Source organism: Triturus cristatus, chromosome 4_1 (genome assembly GCF_964204655.1).
Source record: "Triturus cristatus chromosome 4_1, aTriCri1.1, whole genome shotgun sequence".
Lineage (NCBI taxonomy): Eukaryota > Metazoa > Chordata > Amphibia > Caudata > Salamandridae > Triturus > Triturus cristatus.
The window spans coordinates 948,811,328-948,832,200 of record NC_140585.1 but is presented as its reverse complement, the minus strand read 5'-3'; the positions used below and the strand labels follow the sequence as shown (position 1 = coordinate 948,832,200).

At 42.1% G+C, this 20,873-nt stretch overlaps 1 protein-coding gene across 1 annotated transcript in view; it reads left to right on the top strand.

Moving 5' to 3' along the window:
• The window catches only part of LOC146855885 (uncharacterized), a 295,136-nt gene extending 275,285 nt beyond the window's left edge, over positions 1-19,851 (top strand). Inside the window, exon 7 of the mRNA XM_085653829.1 lies at positions 18,313-19,851. The gene's annotated coding sequence lies outside the window, so the exon portion shown is untranslated. The remainder of the gene's footprint in view (positions 1-18,312) is intronic.
• Positions 19,852-20,873: the final 1,022 nt, after the last annotated feature.

The window sequence follows — 20,873 nt, the reverse complement described above, 5'->3', positions numbered from 1 at the left end:
TGCTCTATGTGTCACTTGAACCAAGCTGTACCCAGCTGATGAGCCCATAACTAGGATGAAACCGGTCCTGGGTTGCTCGTGTTCCAGTTCAGTGAGTGCCTGGTAGTTCGGGCTAGACTGTTCCCATGAGGACCAGGGTCTTATACTTATTTACACATGGCTGGGTCCAAACTGAGGTGGCATGGTGAGCAAAAGAACAATGGGTTGGGATGCTACCCTGAGCGATTGCCAGCGGTGATACAAATTGCAAGCATTCCTCCCATCACCTTGTGTTTGTTTCTTGTTTATATTACACATTTACTTAATATTACACATTTACTTAATCTTACATTACTTTATTTTTCCAGGTTGTTTTTTTTCCTGTATTCTTTTTTACAACATAAGGTGCATACTTTAGACTTAGTTGCCTCCAAGTGTTTATAACAGGTCATGATTGAGAAGTCTAGAGCTGAGGATGAAGGCAGTGCGAGTTCCTCACAGAGACTGTCAGTTGGTCAAAAATGTATTCAGAAGACATGTATCCAAACTTTGGCCTGGGTGCTAACGTAGAAAGGAATGAAATATGCACTTGGAGGATTTCAGAAGGATGTGGGGAGAAAGAAGGTGTAAGTGTCTAACATTGACTGCAGAGAAAAGTGGTATGAAGGGACGAACAGGAGTGTTTGAAACACTGCTTACACCAATACCCCTCGAACGACCTTAGTAATGTTTATTTTACAGTCTCCTGTTTTTTAGATTTGGAACCTTTTCAATATTTTTTTCAAGCAATCTTTTATTATAGTTTTTCAAACAAAGAAGCACACACCACTCATCTCTGTAGTGCAGCAAACGGGTAGCTCATGACATATTATAACAAGCATTGGCATAGCCAATAGGTCTCGATTTGGAGCCTTATAAGTATTTAGTTATGCAGTACAATATCCTTGGTGCACAACATCAACTGTTGCATGGCTAAACACTTATAAGGTCCCAAATGTGAGACCTATTGGCTATGCCAATGCTTGTTTTAGATTTAGAGCTGTTGATGTAAATTGCAATGTATTTTACTCATGCTTTTTGGTTTGGAGTGAATGCATGTGGTGTGGAGTGGATTTTGTGTATTGGAATTTTGTGGCAGGGTGTGCAGTAGAAAAGGAACGTGGGAATTACAGCCGTTGGGGAAGACACACTACGAGCGCCTCAGCTAAAGAGTGAGAGAACTCAGACTGGGGCGATATATCGACAAACTATTGGGCTCTTGTGTGGAGAAACGCTGCATGCGATTGCTTGTATACTGCAAGTGCTCGAACCCAAAACAAAGAAATAACAGAGCACGCACACACTCCATCGCGCCCAGCACCGGGTACAGCACAGTTCACATTCCCACACCCATAGGGGAAGCAAAACAGAGCTGTACGGAAAGTAAACAAATCAACTAACTGAGAACAGAAACTGGTCCCCCCCCCCTAAGGCACCAAGGCAACGCATACCTGACACTCACTATATGCTCTATTTAAATGTCTGCGAAAAACATGTGCAAACTCCTGACGCCACAAAAATATTCACCTCCCCTTCCAGCTCAGTTGCCAGAGCGGGGTACCGACGGACAGAGCGGTGCCTCAAGTCCTGAGCGGATGCCAGGCGAGGCGAGGTGCGTACCCAAAACTTTTCGGGTCTCTTTCCCTGTAAAAACCCAACGGGAACGTACTTGAGCAATCAGGTTGTATTGGGTACCAACCCAAAACCTTTTTTGTATTTATAAGTTTCCTTTTCACACGTTTTGCAGTAGCGTCAGCATGGTCCTGATGAGAGCTTGGACTCCCAAGTCCAGTAGCCGAAACATGTAGACCGACATCCTGACAGTTATTTGTGAAGCTGTCTACGCACTGTTTTTAAAGTGGCATCAAGACAGCACCAGAATAAAATTTATTGTGTCTTGTTAGCCATTTTTAATAGCACCTTTTTCTTTTATACTTCTTGCACTGCAAACCATCACCCCATCTTTGGCATCCACGCCTGGGACTACCACATAACCACCACAATTATCCACGTGGTTGGTTTCTATGGTAAGGTCCATAGTTCCCAGATGATGATAAGCCACCTTTGGTGGGTGATGGGAACTTAACTTTTTGGGCAAGCCCCAGATGGTCTTTTGCTTCACACTTTCCATTATATCAGTTTTTTGTCACACAGAACTCTAGACCCACAGTATTCTTTGTATTATGGCTGTACCAGTCACACCACCCTAGAGATGGCCCTGACCACACACCACTAAATGCCATCGGTTCAGGAGAGTCCAGGCACATCCCGCAGTAAGACCCATGGATGACGGGTTCGACTATTTTGGGCAGTCCCTACTTTCGTAGACTTTTTTTTCAGCCAGGGAGTACCAGTTGGTGCCCATTTTCCAGATCAGGGGCAACTGGGGAGCCCTATCGTTGGACCACATTTCTCCAAGTCGCCATAAAACTCAGCCTACAAAAAATCATGACATATCTATGCAAGGCAATGTCTCCCCAGATTTCAAGTATCGCCATTTCTCCTGACAGGGGTCCTTGCAAATCAGTGATGTCCGTAAGGCATTTAAACATTTTCAGTATCCATTATTTAAAACAAAATCATTGTTGTTACTGCTTTATCTTAAATAGCTAACGACCATTTGCAGAGCCAATAGTCTTTCTAGTTTTTGGCATATGTCAGTTGTTGTGTTATCTATTTGAATGCAATAACAAAGTTCAGAAGGCACCTCAATACCAGTCGAGTGAAACGCTGCAGAAAGCATGGAATTTTAGTTTACGTTTTTAAGCTCAATCCATAATTACAAAGTTCATTTCTCTTGGAAAGACCCCCTTTTTCATCCTGCTTAAAGCTCTGAATTAAATGTAAAAAGGTTTGGGTGTGGAAAATCCTTGCACTGTAAAAAGTGCCAATAGGCAATTGAATTAACAGAGAATGGCCGTGCATGTGCTTACCAAGAACAGAGGGGCTTGATGCTCTCCCATTGATTACCATTGGTTGGATTTCCTTGTCACTCCTATTTACCCACTTCTTGTTGGTTTCCCAGTTTGTTAATTTTGTGTTTTCCCTCCAATGAAACATTGCCTCTTTACAATAACTTTGATTGGCTGGCATCGTTGCTTCTACTGCTTGCTTATCAAGCACTGTTTTTTCTTGTGTGAATCACTCCATTAGAGTGTGTGTGCATTTTTGAGCCACCCCCCTTGCGTATGTCTCTCCTCCTGCACTCTGTTATTCTCTGTTGCCTGACTGCTTCTTCCTGCCCCCTCCCTCTTATGCTCACCTGTGCATTTATCCACATTGCTCAGTGACAGCCGGTGCAGGTAAGAGCGGTCAGTGGGGTGGGGTAGGGTGAGAGGGGAGTCGACATGTGACGACCAGGGAAAATGAAATAAATACCACTTACTTTGCACTCGCCACATCGCCGAGTCGGCGATGTGGCGAGCACAAGGTAAGTCGTTTTCTTTTTTTTCTCGTTGTCATCTGTCGACTCCTTCCCCCCCAAAGCCGCCCGACCGCTCTTACCTGCACCAGCCGTCACTGCCATTGCTTCTCCCTAACCACATCTTCTGTATTGCTTTCCTGAAACCATATTTTGCTTTCGTGTCCCCTCCCACCCCCCTGTTCTTGCATGCCCTCTAACCCTCTCCCCTATTTCTTTGGCGTCCCTTCCCATGTTGCTTTGCCGTACCCCTCAGCCCTACCCTGTGCTTCGCTCTTCAGCCCCCACCCTCTCCTGTGTTTTTCACTCCCTCTCCCTCCCACTTGAAAAAAATCTTTTAAGTGTTTTACCTTCTTTTTAATTATCAACCCAATTTGGATTGGTAACTAAAAAGGAAAAAAAGCACCTAAAGTCCTTTTGTATGTGCACGTGAAGTATCCTTGTGCAGACACACCCAGAGAAAGGAACCTGTTCTGCTACTGGTGTTGACTGAACAGATTCACCACACATTCAGGTTCCCTCTAATTTAAGGGTAAACAAAGTTTGAGTTTTGGATCTCACCTTTTTCAGTTGTGTCCAAACAGTGGAGATTGTCTTCACAAACGCCGCAAGAAGTAAGAATAACAAAGCTTTAACCACACACTCAACTGCTTCCTTGGCTTCTGTAGTGGTTAAGATAATCATGAAGCATTACTGTGTTGAAGAGAAGAAATTACATCAAAGCAATAAGGTGTCAATTATTGGATAATGACAGACACCGTGCTGTGGGCTAAATCACCTCCCTTTCGGTGTGGACACTTAAGTTCTTGTAAATTCTCCTTTATACTCCTCGCCAGTGTAAACCTGTACTTGAAAGATTTCATGATGCGCTCCAGTACGTTTCCTTTCTTCAAGTTTATTTCCACATGAGAGAGGTCCCAGCCATACTACTGACAGTAGCGCAGTGGGATGAAAAAAATGGGAGGTCTCCTAGAGGGGGATGGCTTATGGAATTCAGTGGATGGCTAGATATCTGAGATCCTCCTAGTGTGCTGTTTTGATTCCTCTCTCGGTTTTCTGTTTTTGCATCTAGAGATGTATATATCACAAACCTGGTATACATTTAAAATTTGCTAGAGCTATTGGCTTTGTCAATGGTAATTAGCTGTTTAGGATAAATAGGTAACAATAAATTTGTTGTAAATAATATTGAAACTGTTTCACTTCTGAAAAAATGAGACCCTGAATTAAACATTAATTAGACCTGAGGAAGGGGTAGCGGTCTTTGAGGTGTCTCCATCTCTCCTGTTATGTTCTCTATTAGACATGTATGTCCTTTTTCTCTCCACATCCCGTCTATCTGCTTTGCTTACACCTCATCTCTTTCTTGTTAAGCACCCTATTTCCCCTCTATCCTGAATGCACTTTCTCGCATTTCCATCTCTTCACTGTCCCTCAAACACAAAACACACCCACACAAATGTAAACTCTGCATTTTCATTTACTTTTGCCTTGTCAATATTTTGACAACTGTGTACCTTGTTCACACGCAATTGCACAGAATCCCATTTTCAACTGGAATATGTGGCTATCCCTCTGCGTAGAAGCCAAGGATTGGAGTAACATGTATCCTGAACACCTTAATTACCCATTGAAAGACACTGTGAGAAAGTCACACTGCCTTTATCCCCGGCTCCACCGCTCTCAATGGTGGCCCATTAGAAGCACCTGGAGGCGACTTAGTTCAAAGTACCCTCAATGCAAGAATAACTATACAAGAATAATAAGATACATGAGGTTAAAAAAAACAGTAACCCAACATTCTAGAATGAGCAAATACTATTAGGGAAAGAAATATAAGTAAAAAGTGAAATACAAACAGAATTACATTGTCATTTTTATATTCATTGTTCAGATATTGGTTAGTGTTTTACATTAAGTACAGTAAAATTGGACCCGATGCAGAGCCGTTTTAATGTCCATATTTAATTCTACCGGTCTGAGACCCAGAATCACACAGTCCACTTAAAGCCCTGCAGTTGCAAATTCTTGTGCAGTTTCAAATAATACTCATTCTATAGTTGTACAGCATGAGGTTGCTTACCGGTGTAACATTCCAAGTACCTGTAACCATAGATATTGCACCTTTTTTTTAAACTTTGCGCTATGCTGCATAGCGTACCGTGGCTAAAAACCATTGGCAGAGCCAATAGGTCACTAAGGGGAGAGACCTATTACCTCTGCCAAAGCTTTTTATTAATTTCCAGTTAAAACTAGCTTTTGATGAGACCGCTGAGTTTTCACTATAATGAGAAAACATCTAAATAATAGTAAGGGTTGTAATGAAATTCTAATTTTTTGAAGACCAGTATGAATGCGGCTCAGTTAATAAAAACTGAACCGATTCTGTGATTCCAGGAAACACTCCATGGCAAATATTTGGCATCCGTCCAGCACTGTTGGAAATCCATGTATTCAAAGCACATTTTTTAGATTTCACCTGCATAGAGCTTGTGCTATGCTTGTGAAATGTATTTAATATAAATCTTAAAAGTGGCTTACATTCCACCCTTACTTTTCCTTACTTTTCATTGGTTGGTGAGCTTGCCACTTACTTTTCCTTCTTTTCTATTGGTTGTAGCATGACATTTTCTACTGTTCTTTCTATGTTCTTCTTATCAGTATCACAAGGCCCAACTACTCCTTTTCATCTGTATCAAACTTATTTTTGAGAAAGCGTGTTAGCACCACTGCTTATCCCCTCTTCCCCAACCTCTTTCCCAAATGCAGCAGCTTGTGTTACCACTCTGGCCTGACTCGTACGCTTTTCCGTGTATGACTCGATTCACCAGAGCACCCGCTGCTCCACAGAACAATGAACTGGGGTAGGCCGTGCACGTGCTGTGAGCGTGTATCCTGCGTGGCCTCCATTTATGAGTGAACCTTGGAGAGGCATGCGCTGTAAGCTGCCCGCTCGTGCCACCCCTGCGCGCGTGCTCTAGCCGGGAGAAGGCAGTGGCAGACCAGAGGCCCTGGAGCCCAAGCAGCATGCCTGTCTCGCGGTAGTGGCAGCACCGTGCAGTCCTCTTCTCCATGGCCCGCGTACAACGCCCGCAGTAGCCCTGCTGCAGCCCTTGGGCCCCCTCTACATGCTGAGCTTTGTGTGAGACCCCACACTGACGCCAGCCAGGTACCTGCTGCACTCTGCACCCAGGGTCTGCATGTGCACATGGCAGAACATGGACATGGTACTAGGGTTGGTACTCTTAATGACCATGTGCTTAGGGGAGAAGTACTTGCTTGTGGTGTCTCTGAATGTCACGTTTTTGAGGTAAAAGTGGCTTGCTGCTGTGAGGGCATGCCGTGCCCTCTCTGCTCTGTTAGATTACTGTCTAAGTGCTGAGTAAAGACCTGCACGGACAGTGTCCGCAAACTCGTGTAGAGCAGCGTATGCTTTCTAACAGCCAAACTGACAATGTGCTCCACTGAGGGGGTGCATGCTCATCGCACACAGAGGTTAGCTTCCTCCACACCAAATCTGTTTGCTCACACATCCACACACACAGGACCGAAATAAGGTACAGAGCGGTGCATGGTTCCTAAACATGTAGGATCTGAGTAGTCGTACACAATTGGCCACAACATTCCTACTGTAACCAGCAAGAGCTACATAAACATGCATGCACGCATGTCTAAACCGTTCATTCTCCCAATATGTGTTTGGTTTTCGTTACAATGGTACGCACCTTTCATTTATTGCAGCCTTGTGCACACGCTGCTGTGCCTTTTCATGCACACGCTGCTGTGCCTTTTGTGCACACTGTATTTTGCTATAGTGCACACTGCTGGTCAATACATGCTTGCTTGAGTGCAGTTTAGCACCGTGGTTAGCCATGAATCCTTTCTATACACCACAATTGTGACCACACTGTTGAGCACTGTATGCTTCCTCTTAGAAAATTATGCAAGCGTACTCACGGCTGTGCCTTGAATACCTCTACATAATGTAGTTGGGCAAGTACTACTAAGCCAAACATGCTTTCTATACTGGGTAGTTATGCACACTGCTGAACCATCCATACTTCGTCTTCATTTCAGTTGTGCCCACACTGCTGAACCTCGAATACCTTCAATTAGTTACTATATCACATGCGCGCACACCCTCAGCTGTGCCTTGTGTGCTTCATATATAGAATGTGTGCGTTTGTAACGCAACTGATGCTCATGTAAGACGCACTCTGATACCTTTGGGTCTAGTTTGCGCTATATAAAACTCCATATATATATATATATATATATATTAATAGGTTAGTTTTGGACGTTTCTGAACCTGGCATGCCTAGGATACTGTGCAGTTGTGCACACTTTGGATCCATTTTTTCCCTATACGAATCAATTCCGTACCAGAAGCTTTGCCCTAAATGCTTCCCATAACCAACTGTCCAACACGATCTCTCTCACACTCTATGCTTCGTTTACGAAGAAAATGATATGTGGATTATTAGTTGAAAGCAACAAATCTCAACATGACCGCCACATTACTTGTAACTGGTGTTGTGCTCAGTTTACCTTCTTACTCTTTCTTTGAGATATACTAGTTTAATATCTAGTCCAGAGGTCTTCAAACTTTTTTAGGTTGAGCCCCCCCAAGATTAATTTTTTTTAATGTCGGCCCCCCCCCCCCCACCTGACAGAAATGTCTGGAATCTGATACACCTCATAATCGACCACCGTTCGGATATCCCAGGCCATATCGGGCAAATAATGTTAAACACAGTAAGAGTGTTTATTAAACTGCAGGTTTGTGAGTCGGTGTGGTTAAATCAAAGAAGCTTATTAGACAGTTTAAATAAAATATGTCCATGATAAAATGCGCGCATATTGTTTTAACTAGGGTTTAACTTATGTAGTTGAGTCATAATGGGACAGTGTTCTCTGGAGCAGCCCCGTCACCTACTAAGTAAGTACCCTCAAGTCAGGTAAATACCTACCAACCTCTTCATAAACATTTTGAACGTCAGTGAGCCACTCAGTCCCAGACTTGTTTTTGCACCTTCTCAAATTGTTGAGCGTTACCAATGCAACTGAAGTGGCGACATCCCTTTCTGTGACATCAGTGACTCCAATGCGCAATGCTTATTCTTATTAGTCCCCCCACTTGTTTTTTTAAGACCTGAGCCCTGAGTTTGGGTTTAGGACATATGTCAAGCTTATGTTTAAAAAAATAGAACTAATAAAAACTGAATGATGTTGCCTATTTTACTTCAGAGCAATGTTAGCTGACAGACTTTGTGCTGATCAAATGGACCTGACTCCAGCTGCACAGTGAACTGGCAGCATTACAGTGTATGTAAATGCAGCGGCGGCCGGCGCAGGTAAGCGCGTTGGGGGGCGGCAGGGCGGGGAAGTCGACAGACGACAGAATAGGTCAAATTAAATAAATAAATGATAACTATTCTGTTCCCCCGCACCACTCCACCGCCCCATCGCGCTTACCTGCACCAGCCACAACTGATGCGTGAGCCTCCAGGGAGTAGGTCTAGGAAGAGAGTAGAAGATATTGCCCCAAATTACTCCATACATGCCAACACTCCCGATTCAGGCGTGAGACTACCGATTTGAATGCTAGTCTCCCGCCTCCCGATTCCTGCAAGCAAAAACCCGATTCCTCGGGGTTTCAGCTGACAGGGCTTGGTAATGTGTAACGTGCTAATTCTTCCAGCAATAGTCAGAATGGCGATGCAGGGGCTCTAGAAGGGGTGAAAAACCAACAAAGCCCCATTAACAACCGAATGGTCTTTTAAACACCTGTGAAGTACTGGGGGGGGCGGCTGTGTGTGTGCCCCGAAGCTGTTTCAGCCCGGGCTAACGGGGGAGGGAGGGGGGGTGTATGCACTGACCGCAACCTGCCAGGCCAGTGCACGACTCTTGCATCCCCCTCTTTCTCTGCCTGCCATTGCGCTCCATGCTTCTGAAAGGTGATAAAAAAAAACATGTGAATTTGCTTTCAAATGTCCGATCCTGCAGCAGCACACTTCCAAAGTCCATACGTGACAGAAACCCAATTGAAGGCCCCGTTCTCCAGATTTTTTTTTTTTTTTTTTTTTTATTTTAAATCTCCCACTTTGCTCTTCTGAAATGTTGGCATGTATGTTACTCTTAATTACCCAAGCTGGCGTAATCACCTAATTTCAGTACTTTCGCATCACAAGAGTAATGCGTAATTACTGAAGTTACTCTGACGTAATTAAAATTTCACCCAGGCCTATCATTTACCCATAACAGTAGATTGTCTGTAGGTATGGCAGTATGACTGTGCCCATCTTGCAGAAGACTATATTGAGTAAAACAGTCTCAACTAGCCTAAGTGGAGAAACGATATATGAATGAGGATTTCCTGTGGTGATATTAATGTGGGATTTTCACATGGAGGTTATGAAGCAAGTTAAAGCGTTTACGTCGACATAGCTCCCGAGTTGGACCCTATTTCTTGGTCTTACCACATCGAGCTAAGTAAAATGGGAGTGGTTCTTCTTGTCCAGATGCTGGTTGGAAGTTAAGGGTGCCAGTAATATTGAAAATGTTGAGGAGGTAGTCCCCAATGTGAGGTAGTATTATTCTAGAAAACTTACAATGGTGTTACTACAAAAGAAGAGTGGCAGGAACCACAGCAAATGACAAAATACAAAAGTTGTATCTTATTTATATAGGCATCTTATAGAAACTGTAAATTCACCTACAACTTTGGGCTCTTTTTTAAACGTGCCCATTTACTTGGTTGTTGATGGGTCGGGAACCCCCTGTGTGCCTCAGAGTAAGTATAAGGTTATTTTAAGGAACATTATTGTGGACAATAGTCTGGTGTCCTTGCCTCGCTCATCATGTCCCCTATAAACAGTCTTGCTCTGTGAAATCACCTGAGTTTGACTTCTACAACTACTTCTGTGCCAATGACCCTTGGATCTCTACCTTCCTCTAAATCACAGACTCCCTCACATGTCGCTAAATGCCATTTCTTTCCAAAAACAAAAGTAATTTACAACCTACTGCTTCTAGAATGATTCAGTTTCAGCTCTCCTTTCTACGGAGTTCTATTACCCATTCCCCTTCTGTTCAAGATCATTGTAATCCACCCACACCTTGCCTTTCATTTTGGAAAATTCTTTAGAGCTGGATCTGATTTACTGCAAATCATCTCACTGCTTCCTCCAATCACCCAAAAAACACCTTCCTTTCTCCATGGATATCTGGTACAAGCATCAAAATGTGCATCCACTGCTCCCTACAGCCACCAAGTGAGCGAGCTCATGGTGCTCCAGAATACTCTACAAAACTTCCTCATTCTAGTATTCAGATCAGTCCTTAAACTTTAAGTGTGTGAAGAACTAACCATCCGAGATGATTAATTCCGAGAGTTGAAATGTTTCAGCTGCAGTGGGAGGCACGGAGTCTCCTGTGCTGTGAAACGGAAAGCACACTGCTTGTGGTTTTCTTTCAAATCACCGAAGTAGGGGCACATCGTGCCCCATCTATTGGGACAGTGTGAAACTAAGGTGAGATTTTTGGGAGGAGTGCGCCTCCCCCCCCCCCCTTCCCCCAGATGGTGTCGCGGGGGGGGGGGGGGGGGGCACAGTTTGAAGAACTCTGCTCTAGTGTGACAGGCCTTATAGTACTTCTTTTAGTCCCATGCCCCTTTATGTGTTTCTCAAATTCTGTCATTTCGTTTTCAGTCTGCTTCAGTAGGTCCGTGATGTTGTTGCTACCTTTTACTGCGCAACTCGTCTCCACCTTTAACTCATTTTAACATAAATGTAGCGCTGTATACCGCTTGTTTACAGGCGTATTACTTTCTTGTTGAAAATTATTTTTTCCCTGCATGGACAGGCAGAGGTGGATGTTAAGGGTACGTTTTCTTGAAAGCATGTATTTTGTCTTTTTTTTTTTAGCCTTTTAAACATTTATGGTATAGCATGGGAAGAGGATGTGGTCCGTCGGCTAGACTGCCGACTTTGATGCTGGAAACCAGGGTTCGAGCCTCGGGGTCGCGTCCACATCCTGTGATTCTGGACAAATCACTTAATCTTCTTGTACCTGAATATGTAAGGTAACCGGTACTCATGTAAAGCGCACCAATACCTTCGGGTCGAGTTCCCGCTATATAAAAAAAAAGTATACATTTCGGACTGTCTTTTTTTTCTGTGGCCATACTAAAAGGATCAGTTAATATGATGACTACATTTTCCTAAACATCCACTCACTCTCACTGTGTGTGGACCATGCTTTAAGTAAATAGATGAGGCGTGTGCATAGTTCTCTATTGACGTTGAATGCCCTACAGTTTGGTGTCTGCTTTTCAAGTTTCCAACAGAGAAATTCTTGCTCTGTTTTTTCCTTTTTTAGGTTTCACCTGCACAGCTCTTGTGCTGTGCTTATTGTGTTTCACCTGCACATCCTTTACGCTGTGCCTATTAGGGTTCGCCGGCATAGCGCTTGCCCTTGCTTGTGAAATCTATTGTATGTGATATAAATCTAAAAAGGTGCTTCAGTAACTTATATTGCACAACTGCTCAATCTTAATCACAGAGGCGAAACCAATTGCATTAACCAATGCTTGTTTTATCAGGCTCTCCGATGAGCTAAATGAGAGTTCGTCGGCAACCATTTTGCTGAACGGTGCACTTCTTGTAAGCTATAAAGGCAGACATTTGGGGTCCATATTGCGCTTCTGAAAAATCGCCTTTAAGTCTATTAGTGAAATGTATTCTTCCAGTCTGGCCCCCTGTAGGCCTGACTGTGGAGCAGCAGGTGTAGGTGTATCATTCTAATGTGTCTTTCCAAGTGCCCCAGCAGGGCCTCCCAGCAATGCTCTGGAAAGAGACAGCTCATCTGTCTAATCCTTATGTTTTAGTCAACCTTTCTCATTATGCAGGCAGGGCTCATGATGCTCAGCTGGATTCTGACTCTGAGAGCGAACTGACGGTGCTCTTTGATCTTAGCCGTGTATTGCATCTGTTTCATCTTTCATCTAAACGCGTGATCTTCTCAGCTAGTGCACTTTTATTGAGCTAAATCAATCGGTTTTGCTTTGTTCCTCCTTCTGGCAGGTTTTATTTTTGTCTTCGTGATGAATTTGCACGCTAAACTTTAATATCATGAAAGATGTACAGTCGCGCTTTGAATGGAGGGGAGCTATTAAGAGCATGACCAGTTTTTTTTGTTGTTTTTTTTTAAACAAGGTTTTACAAATAGTTTCTATTTAAAATTGATATATAAATGTTCAGGAAGGGGGTGTTAAAAATGCATGTGAAAAAATGTTAGAGAATTATGAGAACTCTAGCTAGTTTAAAAAGCACTTTTCTTCACTTAATTCACGACATCTGATCATTTCATTTGCATTCAAGGCATGTTTTCAGATCAAGTTTTTGGGTTAACATGATGTAAATTGTATACATGTATGAGATTGCTCTCTTAAGTTAATAATGTTCATATAGTTTTAACTTTACGTAGTCTTAAAGCACCAATGACTGATATTACTATCGCTAAGACCATTAGTACCAATTTTATCTAACTTTGAGTTTCAAAGGACGGATTTGCACTTCTGAGACAAAAGTGCTGGGGACTGACATTTTGGTATTCGTTCTATCGTTTTTATGTTGCTATATTATCATATTACCTTCATGGTATAGTTTACTGTTACTGTGAGCAATACATCTCTAAGATGTATATTGTGAAAGCTTAAATTGATTGGTGATTTAATAACATTATTTTATATAGTGCTTCCTGACACCTGCTAGGACCTCGTTGCACTGTAAATAACTGGTGTGTTAATGTGATCAGTGATGGACAGAGTAGAGTGGGTCCGTAAGGATCTCTTTGGTGTTAGCAATTAGTCTGGTGATCGATCTTACAAAACATCTTGATCCGCTGTACCTGAATTGTCATATGGCCCTACTGGACATCTGTATTACTGTACATGGCCCTGTTCCTTAGGAAGGCTAGTGTTCTTGTCATCTAGTGTTCCTCAGACTCCTCATAGTCAAGTTGATTAAATACAAATTTTAACCGATATTTTGGCACACTGAGCACATAATACTACTTGATCATCTTACTTTCTATTGTTTACCTTTCATTTTGTAACTATTCTTGTTTTCTAATTTGACAGCATTTTTTAACATCCTTTTGAATATTCCATAGTCATGTTCATTTTATTTTGTTATGACCTGCGTAGTGCAGTTCAGAAGATTTGACGGATAATTTTGGGATACAGCAGGCCAGCCTTGTATCCCACCCATTGCAGGTCCTTTCCTTACACATTCCGAAACATTTTAGAACTTAGTGGTCCATTACTATGGCGATCCGCCTGCCAAATGTCCCCGGTTCATTTGCCGCCATATTAGTATGGCAAGGGGTACCGCGGTGGACGGAAAGACCGTCTGCCTCTATTCCGCCGGTCGGATTGCCAAACGGGGGGGAAAAGGAACACAATATGGTGGCGGTGCCTTGCAGGCACCGCCATCCATATTATGATGCATGCCTTTCCATGGCGGAGACTTCGCCATGGAAAGGCATGCGGAGATGGGCATTGGGGGCCCGTTGCGGGCCCCTGGGGGGGTGGGTGGTTGCACTGGGGGGTTCCTTTGGTACACTCCTTCTTTGGCATACACAAGGTGGTAGGCACCACGCGGTGCCTGTCATGTTGTGCATGCCAAAGCACAACATGCATATATTGCATTGCGGCGGGTGCTGCTTACAGCACCACCCGCCACAATGTAATATATGCGGGATGCGACCGCCAGGGTGTCGGTCTCATCCTAATTGCCACAGCGGGACCGCCACAACCCTGGCGGTCAGTCCCGTGTACCGTTACGGTGCCCGCCCTCGTAATGGACCCCTTAGTTTCCTGACTGAGTACTCTGTCAAAATTTCTGACGTCAGGAGGATTTCTGAGACCTGGAGTAAATACAGTTCATTGCCACGGATTCAAGGAGCCACTAAAACTCTTCAGGGCTGTCAGCTGGACCCATATTTCAAGTGTGGTTTTGTATATCTCGAATTAAGCTCAAATGGGTGACCAAGAGCCTTAAATAGAAAAGATGTTAAACAATATATAGGAATAAAGGAAAATATCGATCTGGGAGCAGAAGGACCGGGAGTTGTAGGGTCCTTAGAAGGTTGTAGCAGCCCAGGCATAGGGGGCTGAGTTATTGAATGTAGATTATTTAGGAGTAATACATTATGTATTTGACTAAGCAGCAGAAACAGGAATGCAGATGTCTCTATATCGAAGAAAGTGTCCCTCAATATGGTTAATTTAATTCAGTCCAACATGGTAATAGTTTACATTGCAAGGTATTGCCACAATACTTATTTTCATTTTGCTTTGGAAGCCTACAAATAAAGAGTTTGGTCTGATAACAGAGTTGCTTCAGGGTCAATTTCTAAGAAGAATTGTTTAAGTTTTCCTTGTGTAGATCTGGCATTCAAGGTTAGGATGTCTGAGCTTCGTAGATGATGCCACCTAAAATAACCTATGTATTTCCTAGATAAGTGGACGAATCTTAGTGAAGAGTTATGCAAATCGTACAGGCAGGCTTGATGGGCATCTGGCTATGATTGGGAACCAGTTAAAAGGAATAAAGATCGGTGTGATATGGTCAGATTTCCTAGTCCTAGAATATAGTCTTGCTTTAGCATGTACTTCCTTTAATGGCATGAGATGAAGTTATGGTAATCAAGCGAGTAAGGAGTTTCCATAGTCCAGTCCAGCTAGCACTAGCGAGGGTGACCATTGCTTGAATTCTTCAGCTGGGAGGTAGGGTTTGATTTCCTGTTAGAGTGTTATTTGAAATAGTGCTCCATTTAAAATACTTTAATGTGGGTTTACAGGTGAAGTTTCTTACTCAGCATGAAGCTCAGTGATTGTTGCAATCAATGATGGATGGGCAACGTTCTCGGTCATTGAGAGCGCTAAGCCACAAATAAACTGAGATTGTGCAGTTATGGAAAGAGATCAGAAGAAATTCTCTTTTGAAGGATGTAATTTGAGATGGTGGTGAGTCAAGGCTAAGCATTTAAAAGGGTCTGAGCTAACAGAACTATACCCCCTGAAAAGTCTACTTTCAAGCAAAGTTGTGTGTCATCAGCATAAAAACGGCAGGAGAGGTTGGATTTTTTCATGAAGGTCAGGGGAAGTATTCTAAGCTCAGTTGGAAAGGCAACGAGCTGAAGCAAAAGTTTGAAATGTTAATGTGTCCGCAGCAGTTGTTGAGGTAAGAAGTGGACTCTAAAAGGACTGTCCCTCTGAAGCCCATTCTCTCTTCAAGCCATTATTATGTACACAGGTTGTCAGTTATTCAATGCATGGTTCATTTTGGTCACCCCACTCTTGACCCCATGTTATGAAATTGACTTTGTCAGTCCTGGTTTTGCAACCACCTACACTAAGCATAATAACAATGTAAGGTCAAACTTGTAAGAGAAAAGGTGAAAACAAAGTACCAGGCATGGTTATTGGTGTTGGCTAAAACGCAGGACTGCCTCAAAGTCCTATTCTGCACAGAGCTAATTATGGCTAGTTTGGAGAAAACAAGGGCCTATGATTTGGAAAACCTTCGATGTGTCTTCTTTAATAACCAAAGACATATTCAAACATATTTTGTTTGAGAACAAGTAACCAATGCATTCAAATGCATACATTTTCCTGAAAGGGAAAATATACACATTCTTATTAAATGGAACCTCTGTGGTCGGATAGTATCAGGAACATTATATGCTTAAATTGTGGTGATGGGAACCGGCACTCATTAGTGCAACTGGGGCTTATTTTTCTTAACCAGACTTTGTCTCCGAGCAAAAGAGGGAAAGGCAGAAAAAAGAGAATAAAGTAAAAAGAGAAGGGAAAGAAAAGAAAATATAAAAAAGGGGGAAAGACCTGATAGAAAGTAATGAGCTAAATAGACAGTAAGTATAGGGTGGTGGGTGAAAGACAAGAGACATGAGATAGAATAGGCATGATACGGAATAGGCATGATACGGAATAAAGACTAGGCTGTCTTGTTAGTGGCAACCGCTATATTTGGCAGCACCACAACAGGCCCGTAACTTTGGGACCCTTTACCTATTTTTTATTCATTTATTTATTGTTTTACGGGTTCAGCATTGTATGCTGAGGAGTATATATTTTTATATTTGTTAGTTTGTACAGCACATAATTCAGAGCTCAATTGCTCCCACAGCTTCTCAGAAGGGTAAATCAAATTTTGGGTTGTCTGCGGTCATAGTCAAAAGTAATGCTGTTACCTCAACATAGAAACAATATCACTGTATGTTTACGTATTAAGTGATTATAGTTACAATGATTTGATCTAGCATTGTAATAAGGAGTGTAGCCTAGTAATACCCGAGGACTTCATAGGTCTTCTACGGTGGTAGGAAGGACTGTAGTGAGCTGAAGCGAGAGGAATTAACAGCGTGTGAAGGTTTATTATTCATTTGGTGTTGTCAACATCTTGTCGCACATGTGGTTGTGTAGCAGAAGGACACTGCTGTCTGCAATATTAGGAAGTATTGGATTTATTTTCCGTTTAAATATTTACTCTTTATCAATGCTAGCATCAGAGGAGAACCTTTTCAAATGTAAGACCTGTTATAGTTTCAGCCTCTCACTCTTATCTTTGCCATGGTCATGGTGAAATTCTTTTTGAAGGAAGAAAAGTTTAACAGGCAATCTTTGCCCTTGGCAGAGCTATAGCCCTTCTCTTTTGGTATGCTAAAAAAACAAACTAGTGCTTAACAAGTCCAATATTGTAAAATAATATCAAAACGCACCGTTATGGCAATTTAAGCTTTGGAGATGGGCCAAAAATATAATAGTTTAAAGGCAGAAAACTGTCGCTCAGACTTGAAATATATATTTTTAGGTGTTATTGAGAATTAGAAAATTAATTTTGGTGTTCAAATGTAATTCAAACTTCCCTTCAAAGGAGCTTTAAAATGTAGTGGTTGTACACTGAGGAATAGATCCTTGCAGTTTGTATGGCTTCACTTTTGAGTACTAGCTAGCTCATGATACTCTATTAGTACGGGCAACCTAGTTGGACACCAACCCGAATACAAGCTGGCCATAAAGTTTTGATTCCTGCCCAAAAAAAACCCCCAAAAAACTGAATGCGTAGGGATCAGAATAACTAGAGAACAGAGTACACCGCACATGTTATTTAGTTGGTGTGATAAACACACCCCTGCAGTTTCCCCCAGTCCAATTTCAGCAGGTGTAGCCTGTCGAAATTTAACTGGGATGTATAATTCCCAGTTGTTACTGGGACATGCATGTTATGTGCATTTATGAGTTTGGGTTCTTGTTGTTACTTACTTTTTCTATTAAATACCTCATGCCATTGGCCCACTTGGAATCCACTGCAAAGGCGGGCCACAGTTTTGCCTATGCGTTTCTGCCATACTGACGTGATCCATTGATTGCTGTGTTTCTCTCCCAGTGCTCTGAGATGGCATCTTGTGGTTTGGGCGCTTTATGAAAATTCGAAGTAAAGACGTTACCTTGATTTTCATAGAACTGTCACAGCAAGTACTATTCTTGGAGATGTATTTGAAAGCCGTTAACCAGGAAATAAATAATCCCCATTGACATTTCTCATCGGTTATGTTTCCATTCGCACTTTCTTATCATTAAATTCAATGCCATAACAATAACACAGGAAACCCTAACATTATTCAGCAACAAAGCAGCAGAAACTACAACTAATTGTGCATCAGGATTTCATTTTGGAAAAAACGCTTGTGCTTATGTTACCGGAATGTGTAAATAGGTATGTCACAACTTGCAACATGCGTTCAATTACGTTTGCCTTATTCGTTTCTGATTGGTTTTTTTTTAGGTACTTGCGGACGTATAGCCCTTATCAACACCTACTGTATCCAGGCTGTGAAAACAAATTTGGAACTACTCATGCCTAAGAAACCAACTCGCATTGTTTACCGAATGGAAATTAAAGAGTTAAAGTAGATGGGCTCTATGGACTTTGTTGTTGGACTGCTCTGAGATTCATCAGGTAAATTGTTGCTACATTTCAGTTGTGAAATTGCGTAAAAATACTTGAACTTTTCAGGGCAATATTTAATTTTTCACGGCAGTATTTTTAACTTGTGGGTAAAGTTTAGCAAAATATAGCGTTTTTCTGTAGTATACATTCTTTGCATCTTCATTACTAGGATGTACAGAAAAAAACGTATTCTACAGGCTAATGTGCACATGAGTCAACATTGTTACATTTGCTGCACCTCCACTACTTCTGGTTGCTCATGAAAGGTATCGAATGGTTACATTGTTTGTGTTCCAAATCATGGGACGAATTTTCTGTTTTCATTGAAATCATTGATCTCAAAATGCATAGTACAATATTAATGAGTCAAATTATATTCACTGCAAGAATGTTGTCCAAACATTATATACAAGATAGAGTATGTACGTGTGTGTGTATGTACACAGGCTCCACATGGAACTACTGAAGATTGTCCTAAATAAAAATCAACACAGATGATGAAGTGGTTCATCAGGGTCATGAAATAGTCATAGCAGCAAGTGCTATATAGCACAAACAAAGCCAACCAAAAACATTTACTTGACCTAGACTTTATCATTCAAAAATAAACTTTACATTTTACATCAAAATGGATTCACTTATCTCGCAAAATCAGCTTACTATATTTTACTTCTAAATATCAGCTTTTCACTTAAATAATCCTAGTCCCCCTCAGACAAAAGGGTGTCATTGTCTGCAAATAATACTATTGTCACCATATATCACACTATTAGTAAATACACAAGTTTATTTACAAACCATCAGCTTGTCATTTACATCAAGTACTTATACTAGTGCCATCATTATGTCACAGAGGGCCAGAACCATGCCTGGAATAGTCACAATTGTTTCAGTGATACACACAGTATGCTTTGACTGGATACTTTGACTGGACCACTGTTAAGATAGTGAAAACCACTAATATGCCTGAATTGCTCAGCATTATATCAAGGATACACAATATTTGTCAAGTAAAATCTCAGTATGGCAGGGCCACCAGTATTCTAGAGATAGTCACCTCGATGCTTGAAGGTAAGCCACCAGTATGCCAAAGATGACCATCACAATGCCAAAGATACACAGAATAAGCCACGCATGTATGCCATGGTCACTATTTTGCCAGAGATGGCCTACATTGTGCCAGGTATAAACATTATAATGCCTTGAAAGGCCATCATTAAGACGGGTATGGCCATGATAATGTCATTGTCAATCAAAATAGGGCAAAGGTACCATTATGCCTGGGCTAGCCATATATATGCAAAGTATTGTTAAAGTATTGCAATGATGAACCACCTTATTACAAAGTCACCATTATGCTGAGGATAGCCCCCACTTTGCCAATGTTAACAATCATTAGACCTGGAATGGCCATCATAGTGACAGGAATATCTACCGTAACGGGATGACCGATGACAACATGCCAGGGTCACCTTAATTCCAGAGGCACCATATTGCCAATGCAGAAAATGCCAGAAAATGTTCACAGTATGTCATGGCCATCATTTTGTTAGAGATGCCAACCATATCATCAAGGATGGTCAAAATATGCTCGGGTCAGTTTATGCCAACAGTAACCCCCACAGACAGCAATGCATCCACCCACATTCCTAGAAGCGCATCCATACGCAGAAAGATGCGCACACACTAACAAATCCTTGGACCCATTCCATGGTGCTGAGCTTCTCCATTGCCCAGGAGACAGAGTGCTGCACCATACAGCTCTCTGACTTGAACTCAGGGAGGCCTGAGCACAAGTATGGAGGGCTGTTGACTGCTTAAAGCGAGAGGGGGCAGGAATGATGCCGGAGACAGTAAGGGCACAGTGACTTCTGCACACTCAACCCTCTCTTAGATCCCTAGATCAAGATGGGTTTGATACTAGTCACTGCTTACTGCTGGTCTATCTCTTCGCCATCATCACTCCAGCAGTCTCTATGGCGCTAGATGGAAGGAGGAGGACGTTATTTGTCAAAAGGCCAGGTTTTTCGATTTTCAAAATGCTAAACGTGTAAGGGCAGTGTGAATCATAACCTCTAGGGAATGATTCTCTTATGATAATAAGCAGCCAAAAAAGGCGGGATACTAGTGCACCAGTTGCATGGACATTTAGTTGCAGACCACATAGCTTTCAAATTGTAGTTCCCAAGAACCTCGAATACGAATGCAACGGAGCAAAGCTGTTCTTCAAATATGAATTGGAATGTCATGACTTGAACTTTCTTCGATTGTCATACTGCATTTATGTGATTTTTGGAAGTGTGACAAGTGAATATTTTTCAACCACTTGACTGAACTCAAGCATCTAAGTCCCGTATAGCAACCACAAAGTACCAACTACGTCGTAAGATTTAAAT